The sequence below is a fragment of the Falco punctatus genome, assembly GCF_963210335.1.
Source record: "Falco punctatus genome assembly, chromosome: 1".
In the NCBI taxonomy this organism is placed as follows: Eukaryota; Metazoa; Chordata; class Aves; order Falconiformes; family Falconidae; genus Falco; species Falco punctatus.
In genome coordinates this window covers 76,394,350-76,417,016 of record NC_137580.1, presented here as the reverse complement: position 1 = coordinate 76,417,016, position 22,667 = coordinate 76,394,350, and the positions used below count along the sequence as shown (strand labels likewise).

The window sequence follows — 22,667 nt, the reverse complement described above, 5'->3', positions numbered from 1 at the left end:
GAGGAGATAAGTTATTAGATCTTTAAAGACTGTATTGTAAGATAAATTTTAAAGTTACTGAATACACACGTAAAAGCTTCATTACCACAGCGTCTTCAAAAGATTCATTTTTTCAGTTGCAGCTGGTTGCTCAAGGGTATACCTAAACAATTATTTCATGATGCTAAAATTAAAGCTCCTCTCCAGCACATCCTACAACAATAATACTCTGCTGCTGGTTTGTGGAAAGTGTATTTTGCATAGGCCACTTGAGAAGCTACATTTTACAGATCAGCAATGTGTCTTCAGCACACAGGGAGAACAAACACTCAACTCAAGCAAAGCTCATTAGGACTTAAAAACAACCAGCAAAACTAGGAATGATTAACTATCAACATCTTGAGACAGAGCTGGGGAGTTGTGATTTATTTCTTTTAACAATGTTGTTATATGTCTTCTTAGTATAACTGGGTAGCCATTAAGTGTGAAAAACAGCTATGAAGTCACAGAAATGCTGTTGAAGAAAATCAATGTTAAGCACTACCTCCTTTTCTAGTATCCCTTTTTACACATAAAGCATCCCAAACAGCTTCAGAAAGCAATCAGATTCTAATTGTACAGTGATTAAACTGACAAACACCAACTGTACTGCATTGAAACAAAATATGTATACATTTCTTGCACTTTAAGTTCTGATACCGGTAAAGTACATCCCAGAGTAGTACCAATGAAATCAATTACAGTAATTTTACCTAGGAGAACACAGAGTTTGGGTCAACATTTCAATATTGTTTCAGGTTAGCCTCCTTCTGCAGTAGGGTAGTCATAAAAGATTTCCCCATTAGCAAAAGATTTAACCAAAAAGCCTCTGTGCCGCAGCAAGAATTCAGTGAAACTTTTCCCTTCCTCTTAAATATGACGTCCCTACTAGAAGATAAGCAAAAACCCCAGTGTGTTTCATAATGCAGTTTCTGAGCAAACTTCAAAAATAAAGCTTCAGAACCTGGGACTGAAGAGCTTTGTAATACATGGAAGTGGCCTACAACAAAACAGCCCGTGTATGAGAGACACTGTTGCTCTTTACTGGTAGGAAGATGAACCTTTCGAATTGAATGGACATCAAAAGAGTATTATAATAAACGATTTTGCAAAGTACATGCTAGTTCCAGCAACCAGTGCCCTTCAGGAATGTATCATATTTATCTAATCACTTCCACCTTCTCTTGGTTAAAGTTAAGTCACAGTTCATTTTAGTTAAAAAGTCACAGAAGTAGGATGAAACAAGTATTCTGCTTAGCTTGCATTTTGTAAACGAGCATGCATGTGGCAATGGAATCAATTAATTTGCTACCCAGTCTATTTCTTCACTTTGAACATCAAGCACTGCCAGCAAATCTCATTAATCTAATCTCAGTAGTAAAAAAAGTTTCTCGAAAATTCCTTCTCAATAATGTTATACTTGCAGTGTCCAAATCTTTGTTTCAAAAGACTTACAACAAAAATAACATTCAATGTAAGTTTCACAATATTCAACGTAATGTGAAACTAAGGCCACAAACACTGCTTTAAAAAGCCCAACAGTACCCTTGAATTAGGTGACAAATTACTTCTTCATTAATCCAATTCTATTTCTAGCTAACCAGAGTGTTAAAAATTTCTCCAGAATCCAGGGAGAGAAATGACAATGTACATTTATAGCCTTGAAACATACGCTAAAGCAGAGACACAGCCTTCAAAAAAATTAGAAGGAGTATATGATACATGATTTAAACACCTACAGCTTTGATCCTGCATTACCTTTTCCCATCTTTGTTCCTGCACAAGTGTTAATTTGTGACAAATTATGGATCAAACTCATTGTTACAGACCACAGCAGGCACCAAAAGTATACACGGTTTTTAAAAGCAATTAGTCAAATTCATGAAAGAAAAAAGGACACTGAAGTTACAGAAAAGAAAGACTATTAAATAAACCCATGGACTGCACATGGCCAGAGATACTGCCATACGCTTGGACTATGTACATATCGCACCCTATGCAGCTGTCACTGGACGATGCCACTGCGCTGAGTTGATCTTTGACTTCGGCCAGTACAGATGCTCTTAAGCTCTTATTTCAGGCATAGGTGTCAGGGCAGCTGGTGGGATGCAACCCAAATCCAACCAACAGGAAAACGTGCTGAATTGCACACAAGACTCTTTCTGGTTTTAAATCAAAACAGCATTTCTGAGACACGGCCGTGGGGAACCCCAGGTTCTGTGCTTGGGCAGCACAGCTGCCACCAGCCTCCTGCTCCCTTCCCTCAAGGGCCATAAACCCATCAACTCCTGTTGTAAGGACAATTCAACTTGAAAACACTCACCAATCCCCACTGCTTCATATATATAACAAATACATCAAATACAGTTGTCTCCATTGCTTGCCTGATTAACAAGAGGTTTGTCTGACAACAGCTACAAAAAAGTTTCTCTGGTGTTCTTCTGTTCAGCCCAACAGATTCTAGGACTGAAGAAACAAAACCAAAATCTAATGAACAAGTTGGCATTTAGCTTTCAAATTCAGTTCCTGCATGCCTATATATTAACAGTATATCCTACTCCTCTCTTTAATTTATTCCAAGTTTATATTTTGAAATAATAATGCACACTTCAAAACAAATGAATCCACAGTTGAAAAAATGAGGTTAGCTTTACCTGAAAACTCTCTTTGTTTTAAAAAATGTTGGGATGTAAAAAACAATGATACACAGGAAAACATCCTGTCAACTGAAAATCTGATCCTTACAGATTTTCTTCTGCAGTTTCGCTTTGTATTAGCGTGACTGTTTCCTTATAAGTTTGCTGCCATCACAATGGTGGTTTTTCCTCCAAAATAGAAACACTATGTTGATAATACTTACTTTTATTACGAAAAACAATCACTTTTCTTGTTTGCTTTTGGGTTTTTTTTTAAGACTATCATAAAATCTCTTAATTTCTAACACTGAACTTACCAAATATCCTTTATTCAGAATGGTGACAAATTCCCTTAGGTTTCATAGGGCTTCTATCAAGCACAATTTAGACTAATTTAGTACTAAGGTAAAGCCAATTCTGGAGAGATACTCACTTATTTTTATTTCAATGGGACCAAAGTTGAGAAAAACAACTTTCACTATTATCAGAAAACTAGCCTTACTTTTCCATTTCATCACACCAGTGGCCTCTCCTACCTACCATTACACACTGCCAACTTCCCTGTACTATGCTTAATTTTTCAGGGCAAAATATTTACTTATCTAATTAGACTCAAGACACAAGCAACAACAAATAAGTCAAGATGGTTGGACAAAACATTCTTTATAACATACCCTGAAACTCTGCAACGAATAGGTCATGTTATCCAATATATACGCAAGTTTTTTTCCTTGTTTGTCCTGAGCTGAGAAAGAGCAAGTGGTTTATACATTACTAAAGCAACGTGTACATCTTCATACTTCTCTGAACCACCAGGCAGATGTGTCCTTCACAGACCTCTCCCTCACCATCACAGCAAGAGCAAATTCATATGATAGTATATAGCGATGAAAGATCAGAAACAACTATTTAAATTATTTGTAGAACATCACTGGCTCCTAAAGAAGGCCATGTCAGGTAGCATGCAACTGGCCCAAGGAATCCTATGAAAGAGTAAAACCTAAATCATGTAATAGCTCTTTTCTATTAATATCAACATTTTTGTGAAGATCAAGGGAGTTTAAAAGTTACCTACATCAGTAAAACAGGATCTTCCTCTGTAATACTCATTTTGGATAACTGATAGTAACCAAGTTGCTACTGGCTTGCTCCTAAGATGAAACTCATTGCTGAATAAAAAAGACACATCCCTCCCCACAAATCTGAGTTTCTACAATTTTTCTTTTTTTTTTTTTTTTTTAATCAGAACAAACTCAAAATTCTACAAATCTTTTACCAGAAAAGAAGAATAAAAAAAAATAATTCAAACCACTCCCCAAAAACACACACAGGAAGAATACAGATAAAAGGAAGCATGACCCCAAGATCCCACATACAAACCAAATAACTTAACAAAAGGGCTTTTATCCGTTTTGTGTCTTTTTTCATTCTGAAATTCCAACTTGAATCTAGGAAAGCTTTCCTTAGAAAAAATTAATTGAAAACAAAAACATATGGGATTATACTTATTTCAAATACATTAATATTTTCTGATAACACTATCAACTCTAGTCCCAACTGGTATTAATGCCTTAATCACAGATAAAATTAATACACTTAAACTGGATACTCAAGCTCTTGCATTAAGAAATCAGAAATTCTTTTCATTAACACTGTTAGCTAAACTAAGGGGAACTCAAACATACTAGTATAATTGACAACGTGAACTAACATGGAATAAGAACTAAAGGGAACTAAAGAAGACTTCACATCACTGTTTTGTCACGCCACTTCCCACCCATCAGTGACTGTTGTGCCTTTCCATTAGCATAACTAGATTTTAAGTCAGGGACAGAAGAAATAACTGAAAGATGTACATGGCTATAAACAAAGTTACAGAATGAGACTGGACCACAGTTAAAACTAACAGTTGTTGTTCCTTTGTTTTCTATCAGGAGAAAGAAATAGATTTGCCTTTCTGGCACAAGATATTAAACTCTTAACACTACAAAACATCCGAAGAACAACTCTTACCGACAGCAACTGATTGAGAAATAGTTGCTTTAGCAATCAAAATTACTTCCATACAGCCACAGAATCATGGACTAGCTATAGGTCAGTACACTGAAAACCTGATATTAATTCAATGTTGGATATAGTGCCATCTGTCCTGGGAACACGTAGTTCTTCTGGACAAACACGCCGCTAGCTGAGCTTCTAGACAAAGCTTGATGTTCAGAAACATTTTAATGATTTGCATTTAATAAAAAAGATTTACAACACTATCAGAGCTGCCAATTAATCCCTTCAGAGAGTGGAAACAGTAACATATTAAATACTTGTCAAGCACCAGTGTATCTACAGCCCTTCAATTTCCTAATGATACTTTGATATGATACATCAGGAATTTGCACAATATGTCATAGAGAAACCAGATGCCTCCCTAACCATTACAGAGCAGTACAGGTTAGTGCGAGAATATCTTGCTTCCAACTTGACAAAACAGAAGTCTCCTATTCACAGGTCAGCATCAAGAATTGCAACAAACTACATCAAGAAAGAGGTGAAAGAATGAACATGTAGCATTACAGGGGAGCGTAAGACCAGACACATGCTACATGAAAGGCTGCTGAAAGATGGTGTTCATTTTCATAAAGCAAGTGTTTGAAGTTTTAAAAATAACAAACAAGGCACAGGCCTGAGTTTACCTGATAGTTAATATTTAAGTCAATAGCTACCAGCTCTTTGTAATTTTTCTAATCAGTTTCAAAGCCTGGGTATATAAAAACCAGGAACTAGTGATTATTGTAAAGTATCATTTCATATTTGTTCCCCTTTCTGATGTTGTTTGACTGGTGTGAATGGCCCACCTGACATAGCCAACAACTCTGGAAACTAAACATACTGTCAGATTTCAAGCTTGTCTGTACTAATACCAGTCTCATTTCACACCCACACATCAGGCTCCCTCCTACTAGCTAGCCTGGGCTTCTCTTATGCACACAGCTTCCTTATGTCAATCTTGCAATTAACATCCACATCTCCTCCCTAAATGATTCCAACTCTTCTATGAAACATTCAAGCTATGAAGACCACACCCCTCTTCTCACTCCTTCATCAGTCCCTTTTGCAATCTGAGAATAAGCTTCTCTTAGGAAGGCAACTCATAAGTGTTCAGCCCTTTCCACCTTGCAAAACAGCTTATCTAATAAAAAATGGGCATGTACGATGCTGCATCAAGAACCAAATGATACTCATAGTTGTAGATCAGATCAGGGAAGAGATTTATCTGAATTTTCATCTGTCAGCTGACTAGTTTCACTGCAGAAGTGTAAGACGATCCAATGACAAACCAAAGTCTAGCAGCTTCTACCCCCTGTGCAGTTGTAAAAGGGTTTCCTAAAGCTCCTGCACTCAATTTTTAAGCACAGAGAAGAATAATCTTTTCTCCTTCAACACTTTCTGTATCCAACAGTGTACCTGTTAAGAGTCAGAGGAAAAAAGAGGAGTATATTCTTCACACGACAGGCTTTTTGACTATTTCATATCCCATAGTCCAAATGACACAGAGAGATTCTGAAACTAAAAAAGAAGGAACCTTGCCAACTCAAGAAAACTGGTGGACATCTGTTAGGTTTTCATCAGCATGCCACTGATAATCTATCATTGACTTATAGGGTATGTAGCTCACATACTATTTTCTCCAGAAGTTACAGGGCCCTAAGACACTGCTAAAGTGCATTTTATAATCGCCATATATTCATTTCACATGTAAGCAATTACTGTGGTTGCTGTAGGAATATTATCCAATTGTTATGTGCAGTGGAGTATACTGTATAGGTGTGAACAAGAAGAAAACTGAAACACCAAACACTGACAGGATGCTCCAGAGGCCACATTATCTAAATGCAGCTCAGCACTACTAGAGCCTCTATCTGACATTTTAAATAAGACTCTTAAGACTCAAGCCCACTTTTCAGAGGACAGATATCCATACTGCAAAAACCAGTCATGGCACCCAGCATTCCAAATAGAGAGCTCATAGTTCAGCAAACAGACTTCTATTACGAATTACCTATTACACACACATACACATTTACTTTACCTGCAATTAAAGCATGCCAACACGTCAGTAAGGAAAAAATTGCTCTGGCAGCTGTTCCTTTTGGCGAACAGTCTAGATCTAAAGTTTCTTCAGCTGACAGCTTTCAGCAGCATTCAGCTTTCCACTACAGACAAGGAAGAGGCAGAGAAAGTAGAAAGTAAAAATTATCGTTCCCTATTAATAGTAATGAATGAATGGATATTGAATGAAATATGAATAGACCAAAGAAGAATGAATAGAATGAGAAGTTAACTGCCCAACAACTGAATGGAATCTGGCAGTTCAACAACTGGGCAGGGGGACACACACAACCAATCCATCTTAAAGAGAACAAGATGATAAAATCTCAAGTATACAACAGAAGCAGTAACAAAGTGTATTCCACAGCATGAGACAGCTCCACACCCAAGATCAGAGCTTTCAGGCCTTTCACTGTTACCTCGTGGAGAAGTCCCTGAAAACACCAAGGCTATCATCAGCTATGAACCCACACCATTGCAGAATCAATCCACATTTCCTTTCTTGCTGCCTTCTGTTCACTACTGTAAACCCAAAAACATCTGCATCCATGCTGCAACTCAAAAACACTTTATGTATCACACACTGAATATGTTTGAGGTAATTAAGAAACTGTTCTGGCTAAAAAGAAACCACTGTTGGGGGGATTATAACTCAAAACCAGAACAAAGTGGTGTGACACTGAATGCTCAAGCTGGCTACACTGCCAAAAAGCTGATTACAAAACTCACTTTTCAGATAGGAAATGCATCACAACATCATCTTGTTAAACAAGCTAAATACACGCAAAGGCAAAGAAGGAGGGAAAAAGCCACACCTTTCTGTCCACACTGAAGTAATTCATATTAAACTTACATTTGACATGTAACAAGGCTGCACACACACAAAAAACGCAAGTATGAAAAGGGTGTCTATTCATTTACACAGTGCTTAGCATACAAAATTTATTTTACAGACATCTTGCTAACCTGTCTGGCAAAAATTCCTCCAGACTACACAAAATAATTCAAAATAAGGAGGCTGTCAGTTTTTCTGTCTTATAGGCAAGGAGGTAAAATTCTGAAATAGTTTTCAGCATGCTGAAAGGAATCATGCAAAAGTTAAAAAGATATATACAGAAGGGAGAAAATAATAATTTCACATATACATATTTTTTGACCAAGAACTCATAGTTTAAACCAGGTTCTTCAACAGCTTTCCCATCAAAGTAGCACAAACACCACCCCACTCACCCCCCCAAAAAACCCTAAAAGCTTATTAGAAGATGCTACCAATTTATAGGTCACACATATAACATGGTTTCAGTACAGGCTTGACCAGATGATCAAAGATCTCCCTTGCCATTTTATGCTCCTGAATTTTAGGAACAATTATACCAAGCTCCTCCACAGAAGTAACTAGAAATCTTGTAACAGTCTTTTACCATCATTTTCCCCCTCTATTAAAACAAAGAGGTAGTCCTAAAAACTAGCTAATTTCCTCAAATGGAATGATACCACAGTGAATCTCTCTATCCTCCAGATCATCTCTAGAACACTTCCTGCCAGTGCCTTTAATGTAATCCCAATCCAACCTCTTCCTTTAAATAACAAAAATTAAAATATATACCTAATACTAACACAGAATCAGACTAACTAAGAAAATATCAAGAACTAAGGGTTGAGATTTTTTTGTTAAAGTACCCTTTAAAGAGTATATAAGGATTTTTTTACAAATTCTGCATGAGGAAAAAAGTTTGTTGGGTTTTTTCTTTTTCCTTTGACCCCAGTTCAGAAAGGTAGAAAGGTACTACTTGGCATGGCTCACTAGAGATAAAAAAAAAAAAAAAAAAAAAAAAAAATCATCTAAGAGACTCATCCACATGCTTTTATCTGCCAACATTCCATATGGCCTTTGTTACTACTAGCTGGCTTTCACAACCTGAGGAAGTATGCAGCATCACTGAAATTGTAAAATACTGTTCACAAAATGCCAGCTCACTAAGCCATGATATTTTTAATATAATTCCTTATTACTCAAAATAATTCTGAGTGGGGGCTCTAAAGGAAGATTTGTCCATAATTTTTAATTAACACTAACTCCCCTTTTCTTTGCTTCATACATCTATTATGTCTAGTCATAAAAATAAGATTATAAATTTGATTTGTTAAATACAGTCTTTCTATTTTTGCTTCACTGTATCACTTATCTGTAAATTTATAAGTGAAACCTATAATTGTGTTCTCGGCCAAGCTGTCCTTTAGCTTAAATATATATTTCCTCCCTTGGATTTATCTTCTTTAATTTGCAGCACAGCTTAAAAACTACTGTCATACACATAATGAAAAAATCTATAGTCTAAATTAAGTCCTCATGATTGAGGTTTACAAGCTGATCTTTACATTACATCTTACAGCATTTTTCTTTCCTTTTAGCTACATATGAAATTGTCCATCACAGTGAAGAGAAGAGGGGGGAGGGGCAGGAGAACAGACATAGTCCCTATCTATAGTCAGCACAGAAGGTAACCCTGAGTCTCTCTAGAAATCACTGTTTCCAGCAGATGTGGGAAAGCAGTATGCAAGAAGCACCCGTGGAGTGGCCTCAAGTGATCAGCATTTGGGCAGGGGGTGGGTGGGCACCTTAGCACATTTGTTTTAAAGATTCCAGCTTGCTTCAACCTGAAGAACATTTCTTATCCAGAACCACAAGCCTGAAACTGACAATTGGTACAGGAGACTGAAAACACAGCTAATAAAGAACAGAGTCGTATGAGGAACAATTCCATTTCTGATCTAGCTAATGCATGTTTTCCATTACATGGTTAATAAAATATTATACATATTTAAGAGTGGTGCCATATTATCCTAACATATTTAGTGTTTCAGCTTCAAAGTACTGCAGAACTGACTCAGTGAATCTTTGTCACTACCACTGAGACAGTAAAGAAAAACATAAAGGTCTGGAAAGATTCTCTGATCACACATATGTAAAAAATTCTGGATCTGAAACCTTAACATCAGCCTATGGTAACTTTCCAGAACTTAAGTGCCTTTAGCTTCCCAACTTATTTAAAAGCAAACAAACAAAGCCAAAAAATCCACAAATACACACCCTAGGTTAGAGGGCAAAAGACTACTCTGTCTAGTATATGAAATCACAAGAATGTGAATAATCTAAAGAAATTCCAATTTCCAATCAGCTTTTTTTTTTAAAAAAAAAAAAAAAGATCATTTACAAAGCTGTAATTAGATTAAAGAAGCACAGTTATAATTAAAGAGAAAGCTTCCCCTATTTGTGGCTTAGGAGAGTCATGTTAATCACACAGTATTGTCAGTATATACTTGTTACCAGTTCTCATTTACCTCCATTCAGTACCAGGTAGAAGATAGTAAGAGCACTGACACTTGGATCTCTTTCTAGGCACTGATAAACCATTATTATCAAATACAGTCTTGCCTTATATGACATATTTTTTGAAAAAGCAAGTATTTTGCTTTTGTATCATATACACAGCTTTGTGAAAGCAAGCAGCAACACTGTGCAGAAGTAACAAACAATACACATCTGCTTTCTGTATTGTAAAGGGGGGGGGGGGGGGGGGGGACCAGAGGGAGCCATAGAGAATGCAAAAGGTTTCTGTCTTCTCATTTCTGAAAACTGAGACAAATGAGGAAAATATGAAATGGTAAAGGAAATGTGCAAAAAATTGGAACTGTATTTAACAAAATCTAAAATCATACAAAAATTAGGGGGGGAAAGATATATATCATCTAACACTGCTTTGATAGCCTGAAATTCTGTCCTAAAATGCATGTGATAAGTATATTAAAAAGTTTTAGAACATAAAAATAATCAATTCATAGTAGTAACTTTCATGAATTAAGATGCTCTATTTTCTATCTTGATATCATCAACATCATAACATAAGGCAGTTTTCAATGTTCAACCCACAGCAGAGCAGTCTGTCAAACCGTCTTTTAATAGGCAGGTTCCAGGACATCCTCAGAACAGCAAAAGCCTTTTCAAGGATTTGTAAGCAAATAGCCAAGCACTAGCCATCATCTTCTATGCAATTAATTTTGTGCTCAGGATTATACTGCATTTTACTTGAGACAAAGTTGTCCTAAGAGACTGTATTGCAACCCACGTATCATAACCTACACCACTACCCAGGCTAGGTATTATGAAAGATGCATAGCCTTGTGGTTTGGGAAATTTAAATTGCTTTTCTTATCTTTCCCCTTCATGTGAAAGCCCAAGAAAATAACCAAAAAAAACCCAGAAACCATAGTCCACAGGTTTATGAATCAACACAAATGCTCCCCATAGCAATACATGCCATTCAAAAATTCACAAAAAGAGCAGATGGACTTTAAAATATTAAAACGGAAGCATGTTAAAAATCAGCTTTGTTTCATACATGCATGATGGTAATTAAGAGAAAGAACACATCACAGAAGTGATACATCCTGGGAAACTTCCTTTTGCGATCCAAAAATAAAGCCTCCTAAACTGTTTACACAAAATTGTGCCTATTTGCTTTTGATTTAAAATTCAGTTGACACTGCAGGACTTCCTCAAATCTTATTTTTCTTCTGCTATTCACAGTTTTGCTCAATAGCATCCAACTGAAATTAAAACCTTTGTTTAATGTCACTGTTGTTACTGTTAGCATTCAGACAAGAAATCTCACACAGTGAAGAGTCATCTCTGTTTTGTGCTGTTACTGGACAATTGATTAAAGGAAAAGAGTTAGTGCACCCAAATAAACACAGGCTACAAGGGCAGCACAACAGAGGGTTGTTTACAACATACAGTGGATTACGCGAAACAGTTTGCCAAATTATCACTAACACAAGCTGATTAAGTCTGCATGGCAGAAAGCAGACCTTAGCACAGGTCTAGAAGCAGTAAAACCACAGTGGCTTGGATGCAGTGCCATACAAATATGACAAAACTGCTTTTGAAGCTAATCTAGGCATCATCAAAACACATCTCCTAGCACTCCCTGTTCTAGAGTCCTGCTGAGCCAGCATGGGTATAGGCATGCCTGCAGAGCTTTTTTCATGTTGTCTTACAACAAGGAGTTCTAGCTACTTTTCAACAGCCACAGCAACGTGAAGTTCTAAGTCTCACTCATCTTTTCCATGCAGGCAAAAAAGGGGAAGGAAAAAAGAAAAAGAGGCATAATGTTTTAATAACTTCTGGATCCTCCCTGTCAGATGAGACATAATAGTAGAGGGCAGAAAAGGAATTCTCAGTACTGCGCTCTCCCTGGATTTTACAGATTGTGCTGCACCACAGGAACCATCTCCTATTTACCAGTCAAAGGATCAAAAATCACCTTAAAGTCATCTAGTCCTTCCCCCTGTGCCATGGTAATACCCATTATGTTTCTGTCACAACTCACAGATGCTTGCTTCGCCTGTTCTTAAAATTATTCACAACTTTTCCTGATAATATATTCCATACAACGGTGTCTTAACAGCCAAGAAAAGAAAACAGATCATTGTGGGAAACACATATATTTCACATATTTAAACTAACCCTCACTCTCATTTCTCCACTAACTCTTCTTTGAAGCTAAAATAACAGCTCCTGGTTCATTCAGTCACTTCTCCAGATACCCAGGTACTCTTACGGCTCCTCTCCAGACTCCCTCCAATGGGTTCATATTACCTTCTCTTTAAAAAAAAAAAATAATAAAATTCCATCTTCAAGATTGGACATCTCCCATCAACCAGGAGGCAGTAATTACTTTAAAGAAGCCTCACTACGTTTGAAGTAAGGAACTGGGCTGTGCTGCTCATGCTTTTTCTATGCAAACCTCAGCCCCAATCTGAGAAGCAGCCCTATTAAAAAAACACACTTTTCTAAGGGTAGAAACTAATCATTCTGTGACAGTAGCTTGGTATGATATTCTCTAATTTTATAATTACATAACAGTGTTGACTCTTATTATTCTCATCATCCACTATAATATCTAAATCCTTCATCTATATAAAAACAAGAACAACAACAAACCCCAAACCAAAACATTATCTCATAAGTCCATTCCTAGAGGAAAAAAAATGTTTTTCAAGCAGTTTAGCACTTACCTACAGTCAATTCCTCCAGACATTCTTCAACAAGAGTGAAGTTTTGACATTTTCTATCAGAGTCAAGCTATCAGAGATCAGCTGCTCCTCTCCTGTTAGCATTTTGGAGAAAGAAATTGTATTAGTCTAACATGGTTTAATCTTAAAAATAAAATCATATGGGCTACTGCTCATTTTTTTGTCATCTTCTACTGCTTTGGGAGGGTGTAATTCCCAGGAAAAGTACTGGAACAAATAATCCAAGTTAAACAATTGGGTCTACAACTGCTCATTTCCACTTCCCCTGCCAACACCTGTAAACACAGGCACTATAATCACTCTTCTCAGTGTCACAGTATTACACGCATCCTCCATGAGTGAAGTAACTGCAGCAGCTCAGGGATTACATCAGCCAGCTCCTACCCTTTCAATAGTGTTTTCTAAACACTTCAAACAAACTAAATACTCTATAACTTGTCACCAGCGTAGGGGTTTAGCGCCTGAACACCATGTTCACCTCCATCTTCTCTTATTAAAAAAAAAAAGGGGGGGGGGGGGGCAGGCGCTGCAGGAAAAACAATGAACACAAAAAAACCCTCAGTCTGCTTTGCACTATCTGTCCCCAGCTCCAGTCTTCAAACAGCAGCAAGCCTTCCCTGTCTTTCTTTTTACTAATTTTATATTTCTATAATGACTTTTTGTTACTGTTTTTGAGTTGGCCATTCTGAATGCATTATTTTAATTATGTGTGCTTGTGCTTTATTTTTATACTTGTCCTTGGCAATCTGGCCTGGATTCCCGTTCCCTCCTTGTTGTGTTCCATGTTAAAAAGCTCACCAGCAGCCAAGCCAGCCTCTCACTACTTTTCATATTTTCCTCTGCAGCAGAATAGTTTCAATTTCTGCCACTAATATAACTTCCTGAAGGAACAATATATCTACTTTTTTTTTTCTCTTAAGACACAGAACTAGTAGATAAGATTCATGTTAACCAGACTTAGTCTGCCTTTCTAAAAATCCATTGTTTTATTTTAGCACAAGTCCTCCTTGCCAGACTCTCATTTGCCTACTCTCAGAGAAGTTCATTATCTTCTAGTTATAACAAAGCTTGGAAGCGCCTACCTTCTGGTTGCTTTCTTCATATTTAGCACTAGGAAAGTTTTACCAAGGTTCTCTAAGAACTTACTAGGAATCTCCATCCTGCCGTACCCTCTAACCAACACTCCTAGGTAATTAAACTCCCGTGATCTGAATGATTTCTGCTAGGTGTACACAAACACCCCTGTTGAGAAAATCTCCCCAATTTACCAGCCTTTAGTCAGTTCTGCCATGGTAATACCAATATTCTTTTTATTTTTATTCACACAGACTTCTAGTAGTATTGTTTAAAATTGAAAAGTTTGCTTATTCTGTCATCAACTGATTTTTCAGCTCCCTCATGCCACAGACCCCAATATTCCTGTACTTGAATAAATAATATTTTTTATCTCAGAATGTACTTTGGTATGATGGCTGCTTAAATCATGTTATCTCCTATCGCTGAGCCCAGTGCCAAATGCTCCTGAAATGTTGCTGTTGAGTTGATGCCTCTTTTAAACCTGAATTGTTGTTACTTTAAATGTTTGCCAAAACTCTGTACAAATGTTATCACCAGTAATTGAACATGACTTGCTGCCAATACATTATTTTATTCCCCACACTTCAAAATCAAAACAGTAACTTTTCACTTATTGAATCATTGCACATGTACCTGCTATGAAAATGATATAACGCACAGCAAGCACTGAATTTAAGCTATGCGTATTTATCACCTCCTAAACTAATACAACATCCATGAAATGGGAGGCATTACTATCACTTCAGAGTTTTAATTTGTCAAGAGGAAGAATCGGGTTACATTTCATTCATCTCTAATTCATTTAACTTTTTCAAATGTATCTGCACACAAAGTAATTCAAATGCTGCTGAATTTCACTGAAGGCTAATGGAAAATGTTAATGCAAATACAAGCCACAAATTCTGCTCACTAAATTTTCCTTACAGGCCAAGACTAAAAGAAGCATTAATACATGGGAAATTGTTCAGATAGGTTATATATACACCAAAGTCAAATAATTCAGTCATTTTAACTGAGATGACTTGAATGTCAGCAGGACCAAGGTCTGTGTGCCCAGAACTTTGTCCACTCCCTCAGCTACATAAGTCAATCTAACAAAGGGCATCACCACTTCCTTTGACCTTTGTCCCTAGGTCCTTAATATTGGGTAGTAGATACAAATTTACCCATTTTAGTAAAAAGTTGCTAAAAACAGCACTACTAACAAAACACATAACTTGTAAATAGCACGCATCTCATAAATGCAGTTTAGCAAACTGCCATAGCTGTTTCTCTCTGAATATTTTTTATTCTCAACAATAAAGATTCCTGGTGGGCGTGGGTGTGTGAAGTTTTCCAAGTTCAAGGACTCCACTAGCATCCAAGCAAAACAAACCTAGCTCTATCTAGCCTAAGGAAATTCTGCAAAACCATCTCAATAATACTGTGTGTTCTGCTGTATCAACACTAGCAAGTCAGGAATCCCTAAGCACTGGGCTGTTGCTGGCAAACAGCACCACTGTAAAAATCATGCCAACAAAATACTGCTGAAGGCAGGTGTAACCACCGACATCCATAAAACCTCTGTGTTATCTGGCAGTCAGTTCACATGTTGTTCACGTTGCTGGGACCAAAACACTAAGAACAAAAATAATTGTGAGAGCAAATCAGTTTCTGCCCTCCATGTTTAATTTCCTCCATTATTCTTTTTATGGGTTTTTTTTGGTTTGGTAATTTGTTTTGGGTTCCCACACATACACTCTTAAGAAAATCTACTTCTACTTCACACGCTCCTCATCCCATAAAAATGTTTCAAGAAGCTGCTGAAGAACTTTCTAATTGTTTACCTGAAACCACTCCAAGCAAGGAAGCAGAATTAATCTTAAGGCAAGTCAGCAATTTAGAAAGGAAATCAACCTGTTACACATTGCTGACTATGTGTTCTATGCTTCTCTGTACTGAAAGGCAAAATGGCCAATTAAAAAACAAAACAAACAAAAAAAAAAGCAAAACCACCTCAAAGTAACAGACCAACTGAATGTCCTTCTGCTTTGAAACTCAGAATCACAAATCCCAATATGACTGATATTCCCAATCCACACCACAGGCATTCCAAGGACATTTGGGTGGTTCAGTAACAACATCAGAGCAAAACAAGTGCCAACACACACCCTTTTTTGAAGACATTAATGGTTTGCAGAAAAACCTTTGGCTGCTTAGCACCTGTTACTGCTGTACCTCAGTCAGGCACACAGGAAATAGAACATTGAATAATTCTAAGTCACACACAGAGAGGAACAGAGCCCTCACCGCCACAATGAATCCACATCTTGCTGTGGTTGGTAGCACATGCTTCCTGAGAAGTCCAGCATTTGAAAAATCAAGTGAGTTTCTCAAAAGGGGCGATAAGCTTTTGTCCTCCATAGGCTTTCTTACAGGAATACTGAATTCATGGCATTATACTAAAACATATTTATGGCACCAGCAAAGCGTGTGTGTCACAAACATGCACAGAAGAAACAGCACAGAGAGTTTAATAAAGTGCATGGGTCCAGTGTAAAAGATACATATCCTAACAGAAACGCTATTCTCAAGGTAACGACAGTACAGTGGTGAAGCAGCAAGCCAGATTATTTCTCCCTCTCAGGTTTGTTACATTAGGGCAGGAGCCCCATAGCAGCAAATTAAGTTAACATAATTCAGTAAAACCCCACACTACTTCATTGACCTGGCTGCACAACAGCAAATTTTCATTCGTTGCTCTTTGACTTGTGTGTCAAAAAACAAACGTGAAAAATTTTCATTATTACACATATACTAATTGTTCATAAAACTAATTCAAAAAGAAAAAAATTTCTTCCATCCTGCTCAGAGGTACTTGAGGTTTTACAAAAGGTTTTGTGGATGCAAATGGAATTGATTTCTGAGCAGTTCAACTCTTCAACTGCCAGCACAGTGCAATAAAAACAGCCAACAGTTAAATTTAAGTTACAATTCAAAAGTTTATTGGCATATACATCTCACCAATAGCTTAAAGACCTCGGGTTTTTTGTACATTAGGAAATCCTTCCAGCTGTGAGCTCTTTTGCCAGCATCACTTTATCAGTTCCCCAGGCAAACAAAGCTACTACTAGAGTACTCACAACTTTATGCCTACTTATATAAAAGTTTTCACAGAAATAAATCCTACCCTTCACCAATATATACCACAGGAAACATATAAAAAATGAACTAGAATTAGAAGGATGAAGGGCACAAGTGTCCTTCAGGAACAGTTATTTTTGCAAAGAACCTAGCACATGTTTTTATTCTCACATAATTTTTTTGCCTGCCTGCTTCCCCCCCTCCCTTTTGTGGTTTTTTTTTAAACCAAACTCGACAAATTCTTCTAAGGCATGCAACTGTTTAAATGACCAAAACTGTGTCTGTGTTTGTAGACTACAGTAGAGGCACAAAGGGAAATGATGACATTTGACTATGCTTCTACAGTTAAACAGCAAAAATTACATAATGAAAAATTGCCTAATACTTTTAGCACTGATCTAGCTATGTTATTTCCCCACACAGAAGCAGATAACATGTCGTCTACAATGCCAATTATGATTAGACCAGAATTAACTGTCATGGTCTGTCATCACTGTGCAGGTAGGCAATGCAGTATTACCTCACAATTTGACTATTTTATTTTTAAAAAGAAAAAAAAAAGAAAAAAGAAAAAAAAAGTAATTGATTTCCCAATAACTTACCATCCATGGGGAACCACTGCAGTTTGAAACACAATAAATTTCAGAACAAATTCTGCAACTGCTATGAAAATGTATTGCATTTAGGTCAGGAATAATGAGAGTCAAAGCCCCAACTACATCTTACGCTAACTCAGGATCTCATTCCTCCTTTTCAGGTGGCAGTTAATTTTGGAGGAAAAATACTGTTACACATATATATGGAACTAAGGTTCTGGGCCTCTTGCATGCAGATAATTAAATTGGCGTCATGTTTCCGAACTTTCCTCTGTTAACTAAAGGTAATCTCACTAAATATGAGAGGCAACACATTCTTAGATTGTGTCTTCACATGCCTTGAGCCTCTACCACCACTGTCACTGGCTCTTACCTTACCCTGCTCTGCTTCCATTCTACATGGAATAGCCTCACCTGGACTTGCCCTTCAGGATCACCTTTAACAAGAATTTTTTGCCACGTGGTTTAAAATGGAAAGCATTCTTATTATACCATCAATGAGTCATTTACTAAAAGATACCTACGTATAATAATAGGAAATCTTATGATCGATGCCTGTGACAGAAAGCAAAGCAAGATGTATTCCTAAAAAGCTCCTCAGTCTTTGTAACATTAACTTCAGCTGTGAACACTTCACTACCATCACAACACCTCCAAACTTAAGCTGACACTTTAAAATGTACTAGCATGTGTATATGTATTACACAGGAGTAACTACTGCCAGAACCACTTATTGCTGCATGTGTTTACAAGTGCAATCAAAACTGTTCTTTCAATTCAGTCCAGTCAGTCTTCAGACTTGATCCAGGTCTAACTGACCTGTTCCCCATGACACTGTGAAATCCTAGCTCTACTTTCCAAATGGATTAATTCTAAACAGGAAAAGTAATTGTTTCTTGGAGGCTCTTCACATGAGTTTTAAAAAGTACAGCAATTCTTACAAAACAGCCATACCAGCAGCTACTTATAAGCCTTTATTTGGCCGCTATGCTGTACTGCAAAAAGGACCGGAAAAAGATCAGAATTTCCAGATCACTACTGCCCCAGCTTTCAACCAGTGCAGGCCTTTGTAGCCTCTTCTGGAAGCACCCTGAGGCTATTTGTCTCGATTCAACACCCTCAGATCATTAAAAATGCATCGATAACATATCTGAAGTATAGGCATCCACTGCTGTGTAATAGATTAACTGAAACAAACCCCCAAACAGGACACAAAGAGCACTATTTTGCCAACAGCCTTCCTTGATGCCCTCTTTCCTGCGGGCTTCCTCCAAGGGGGATAAAGTGTATATTTTGTTCTGGGTTGTAGGTCAGTCTTACCCTAAATAACTGATTACGCTGAGAAGAAACCACGAGTAAGGAAACAATGCCAAGTCAGCATGTTTGAGTACAGGAGTCAGAGTTTAAGCGTCTCTAAACAAAAATGTAGTTATAAAACTGTTAAAAAGGGTGACTGGAACAAGAGGTTACAAAAGCTCTGTTCTCAACAGCACCTAATGAACACAACAAACATATCAGCTACTCTAGACATGCCATAGAGCAGAAAGAAGAGAGAGACCATCTCTCTCAAATGTTTGCGAGAAACTTCTAGTCACAATAACATACCTGGATGCAGAGATCTGCATTTTTAAAACAAACTCAAATATGCAATTTAAACATTAAAGAACTAAAAAAGATTTCCGTAAGTCTAATTAAAATTTGAAAAGCCCTTGCAATGAAACCTTTTGCAAGCATCAAAAAGCAGCATTTGTATACTAATAAAGATATGCAAGAGTGGAACAGCAGCATTTGTAAGTTCTTTTTTAAAAAAGCCTTAAAACTTGATGTACATCAAAGTAATCTTGATAAAACTTCAATGAACAGTTTAACTGAGAAACTGATGCTTCAGATGGTACTGAGAGTCTGTAAATCTGAAGACTTAAGCTTAACAGGCATCAATGCATTAGTATAATCTTTTGAAAGGAAAATACATCTATAGATTTCTAAAACTGTTTCATGCCAAGATCAAATAAAACCACGTCAGCAGCAGTTTCTCCAATTTTGGTTCTCTTAAGTTTCAGACTGTATGAAGTTTCGTATCCCAATTTTTACCATCGCCACCATATAATTCAGACACAATATGGATACAGTGAAGTTTAAATAAATAAATAAAGATGTAAATGAAGTTATGTTTCTTTCGTGGGCTTTGGCAATACATTTTTCATCATTTTAATAGAATTAACTTATTTTTCAAAGCACATATCATCAATCACTTTGACTCAATAAACAGATTAAAATAGCTGTTAGAAGAAGTCAATTGAAAGCATTTGTCTTGAGATGGGTAAGAGAAAAAGGCATCTGGATGTTCTATCGGCTTCACAACTGCCATACTCCCACCAGTATAATCTTGGTCTTCCTAATTATTTATACTTTACAAAGTAGATTGTAAGTTTTTCTGCCTTTTCCATCTCCCTCTGACCGTCCACACTCATTAAAGCAGAGCCAGCGAGAAAAAAAAGCATTACAGCATTAGGTCCTAATTCTTAGATTAGTTTCAGATCAGGCGGACTCTTTATACACTGCCCAGCAGAAGTAAGACAACACAAATAATGTGAAAACCCTAATCCAACTTCACTCCTTCGGGTATTATAAAAACCTTTCAATTGCCCTTTTTTCTAAAAGGTTTACTTCTAGAAATTATTATATAGAACCAGCACAGGCCAGAAACATAGGTCTGTATGACCTGATGCTATTACCATACTGGTGTGTGTGAGATCTCTTTGAATTTATTATCACTCCCTCCTCTCTCTGAAAATGAAAACAAGATAAAAGCATCATGCTTCAGCACTAACAAGACAAGGTCCTGAATCCTTCTTATAGCTATGAGGAGAAATAAAAACTGTCGTACAGATGAAAAATGAAACTGTAAATTCTTGCGGAGCATCAGTTTCACACTGATCAACAGAAAACATCTGGACAGAGAAAGGGCACTGCCAGATTCTGATGTCTTTCTCAGTTCAACAAGAAGTGGTATGGCAGCATATAATACCATCATATGAGGCGTGTTAATGCTAATCAGAAAATCAATCACACACCCCAAGGAGGAGGAAATCAGACTGTAAGAAACAGCTCCAAATACTACCAAGTGTGCCTTAGCATTACTTCTCAGGTACAAGGAACCATTATGGCCCAAGCTGGCAAACTGTCCTACACCAGCAGGCTGGCCCCACGCACAGCCTCCTAACAGCGTTTGCCCTCCTGCACCTACAGATTTGTCCACACAGAGCACCTCAAAACCGTGCCGAGCTACTACCACTGCCTTGGGTGACAGAACACCCACAAGACCTTGGTAATAGTTCCTCACCGCCTCAAAGATCAGAGGGAGCAACGCAGGGATCGCTTCACCAGGGCACGCTGCCTTCTCTAGTTACTGGGGCCCTGGAGTTGCTGGGCTCTCTATTTTCCTTTAGCATCCTAAGAAAATATCAAAGGAGCCTTCAGTGATTTGGTGTGTGACACAGTAAGTGTCCCGAAGGAAAATAATAAAAAAAATCTATGTTACTAACCTGTTAAAACAGAAGCCCGAACGCAAACTGGCAACCCACGCCCAGGGTCAGGCTGCTAACAGACCTACACAGAAATAAATACCTGGCACTATGCAAAGCGTCACACCTGTGGAGAAAAAGGCTTCCCTGAACCCCAGGCGCGCACCCCGCTCTCACCTGGGCGCTCGCCCGCTCCCCGCTCGCAGTCCTGCGCCAAGTTGGCGCCCAGCGCTGCCCAGGTCGTCCTACAAACCAGCAGCGGAAAAGCCGAGCCAGGAAGATAAAGGGGATTAGGCAGGCATTACTTGCAGTGACCTACATACTCCCCTCAGCACTCGCAGCCCTGAGGCAGGCGGCAGCCGCCCGGCTGCGGGGGGCACCGGCCCCACCGCCCCACCCCGCCGACGAGGCGAAACGGCGGCGAGACGCCTCCTCAACTCGGCGCCCAAACCGGGGCGGGAGCGGCTGCGCCCGGCGCGGAGGCCCCGCCGCCAGGTCCGCGGCCCGTCCCCAACCGCCGCCACCCCCTCATGGCTCCCGCCCCGGGGGGCCCAGCCCCTACCTGGCGCGGGCGGTGGCGGAAAGTTTCCCCGGGGAGGGGCGAGGCAGGCTCCGCTCCCTCTCTGCCGAAGCGACCGGCTCTGGGAGGGAGGGGAGGGGAGGGGAGGAGGGAGGCGGCTGCCCAGGTGAGTCGCCGTCAGCGACGGGGCAGCCAGAGCCGGCGCTAATCCCTCACGAGTAAACCCCCCTGAAGCCCGCCCTCACCGAGCGCCCCAGAGGCTCCGTCCCCTCAGGGCGGGCATCTTCCCCCCCATCCCGGCGGGCGGCCTCAGCTCGGCACCGGCCGCCGAGTTTGTGTAAGTGGGGGGCCGAGCCGCTGAGTCAGAGGGGCGGGGAGGAGCCGCGACCTGGCGGGGTGAGGCCTGGCCCAGCCCGCGGCGGCCCCTGGCGGGCGGCCGGGCCGCGCTCGCCCCCTCCGCCCGCCGCGGCAAGAGCGGGCGCGGGCGGGGAGGCGTCGGGCGGCGCCGCCGGCTTTGGAGGGAGTTAGTTGTGGTTGTCAGGTGAGGCTGGCTCGGCCCTGAAAGAAACACAGTCCTGGCGCAAAAATAAATACATGAAATTTTAAAAGTTAATGTTAAAAAAAAAAACAAACAAAACTGTGGTGGGTAGGCCCTGTACAGACCACAGGAGGAAGGTGGCCCCAGTTATGTGAGTGACTTTACAGCACTGTTTTACCCGCCCCTCTTTAATTTTTCGTTAATATTATTACCTTTTTTGTTGTTTTCTTTAGCTGATACTGCGGCATATGAGTGTTGTTCCCTGTCAGCAGAAAATGCTGGTGTTCCTGAGGTGTGCCTCTCGAGTGCTCTCTCTGTGGTAAGCCATGTGCTGGCCTCAGGGGCCCGTCACTTCGTTGAAGCGGTACCGGTGGGAAGATTCACCGGCCGGCCGTTTGCCTGGACCCTCCTGGAGGGTTACTCACATGAGTAGCG

General features: G+C 39.1%; 1 protein-coding gene across 12 annotated transcripts in view; it reads right to left on the bottom strand.

Annotated features, from left to right (window-relative positions):
- The window catches only part of FHIP1A (FHF complex subunit HOOK interacting protein 1A), a 95,719-nt gene extending 73,252 nt beyond the window's left edge, over nucleotides 1–22,467 (bottom strand). For 4 of the 12 annotated variants that reach the window (XR_013927702.1, XR_013927703.1, XR_013927704.1 and 1 more), the window contains exons 1-3: nucleotides 21,352–21,727; nucleotides 12,837–12,928; nucleotides 6,739–6,862 (exon numbers count right to left, since the gene is read on the bottom strand). The gene's annotated coding sequence lies outside the window, so the exon portion shown is untranslated. The other 8 variants (XM_080384737.1, XM_080384736.1, XM_080384735.1 and 5 more) reach the window with 6 other exon arrangements.
- Between the last annotated feature and the right edge of the window lie 200 nt (nucleotides 22,468–22,667).